Raw genomic sequence first — 2,023 nt, forward strand, 5'->3', positions numbered from 1 at the left:
ATCTTTTTCTTAAAAAATATATTCCTACATGGGCATATGTTAATGTGTTCATACACATACATGTACACAAACACACACAATATAGAGCTCTCCTATTTCCTATTGTAACCTGTCTTCTTTAAAAGGTCAATTAGAACTCAGTCCATCCTCAAAACAGAGTCGTATGTAAACACAGCTCACCTCCTTGCACAACCACATCAAAATTACAGCTAAACTATAGAACAACCATCACTCAGAACCATCAGAAATGGAGCTGAATGGAAGTCTTACAATTATGGAATCAAAGAAGAAACTACAATGTGACTGGTAGGAGCGGCAGAGACACAAAACAAGCTGGTTCCACACATGTGTGGCAGATACAAATCAAGAGGAATATCTCAGGAGCGAAGGGTCCAAGCCCCACACCAGCTCCTCCCCACCCCCAGCCCAGGGTTCAATTGCCTGCAAGAGAAGTTGCCATAACTTCTGGCTGTAAAAAAACAGTAGAGATTGAGGCTGTGGAAGACAGAAACTGCTGGACTCCTTGGAAGAGCCTCTTAAAAGTCCCCTGTATAGACTTAATCAGACTCACTCCCTCTGAGCTCCAGTGCAAGAGCAGCAGATTGAAAGTCATCAGAGATGTACAGGGAGGAACTCAATTTTCTGGCATCAGGGCAAGAGCTAGGGGGAAGCTTTGTACTAAACAGAAGTGCTGGCAGAGGCCACTGTTCCTTTTCTGAGCCTTCCTCCCCACACAGCCACAGGGTCAGCAGGTGGGCACCATATCTGAAACCCTATCAACCTGGCTATCACTGTTTTCCCTCCCCTGGTGATTCCCTGAGGCCCTGCCGCATCCAACTTTCAGATCCACCCAAGCTGTTTCCAGTGTTTTTTCCATATGAATGGCTTGTCTTGGCCAAAGCTTAAAATTTTTCTAAATTATCTCAAACAAACAGCATCTGGTTTCAGTGAGCCCTGTATTTCTTGCTAAGTATTGCTTGTTGGCTGACCTTGGGTGTGCCAACAACGATCAAGGCTCAACTAAAACAGGGAGCTGTACACGCACCACACAGTTGGTGCACCTTGAGTAACCAACTTGTGTAATGGGAGACACTGTGCTGCTGGACCCTACAGGACACTTAGTACATTAGGCCACTCTACCAAGACTTGGAGATGTAACACTTCTACCTAATACACAGAAACAAACACAGGGAGGCTACCAAAATGAGGAGACAAAACACATGGCCTAAATGAAGGTAGTACAAAACTCCAGGAAAAAAACTAAACAAAATGGAAATAAGCAAGCTACTACATGTAGAGTTCAAAACACTGGTTATAAGGATGCTCAGTGAACTTAGTGAGAAATTCAACAGCATAAAAAGGGGCACAAAATCTGTAAAAAAGAACCAGTTGAAATAAAAGACACATCAATTAAAATAAAGAACTATTTACAGGGAATCAAAAGTGGATAAAACTGAGAATCAAATCAGCAATTTGTTATATAAGGAAGCAAAAAAACACCCAATCAGAACAGCAAAAAGAAAAAAGAATCCAAAACAAATGAAGATAGTTTAAGGGGTTTCTGGGACAACTTCAAGCATACCAACATTCAAATCATAGCGGTGCCCAAAGAAGAAGAAAGCAAGCAAGAAATTGGAACTCTATTTGAAAAAATAATGACAGAAATCATCTCTAACCTGATGAAGAAAATAGACATACAAGTCTAGGAAGCACTGAGAGGCCCAAACAAGATGAACTCAAAGAGACCAACAGAAACCACTTCATAATTAAAATGCAAAATATTAAAGACAGAGAATCTTTAAAACAGGAAGAGTAAAGCAGTTAGTTACCTACAAGGGAACCCCCATAAGACTTTCAGGTGATTTCTCAGAAGAAACTTTGCAGGCTAGAAAGGTCTGGAAAGAAATATTCAAAATGATGAAAAGCAAGGGTCTGCAATCAAGATTACTCTACCCAGTAAAGCTATCATTTAAAATCAAAAGGCATATATAAAGAACTTCTCAGAAAAGAAAGGCTAAAGGAG

This window comes from Pteronotus mesoamericanus, unplaced genomic scaffold (genome assembly GCF_021234165.1).
Source record: "Pteronotus mesoamericanus isolate MK-2021 breed Mesoamerican mustached bat unplaced genomic scaffold, CSHL_Meso_final contig_82, whole genome shotgun sequence".
Classification (NCBI taxonomy): Eukaryota; Metazoa; Chordata; class Mammalia; order Chiroptera; family Mormoopidae; genus Pteronotus; species Pteronotus mesoamericanus.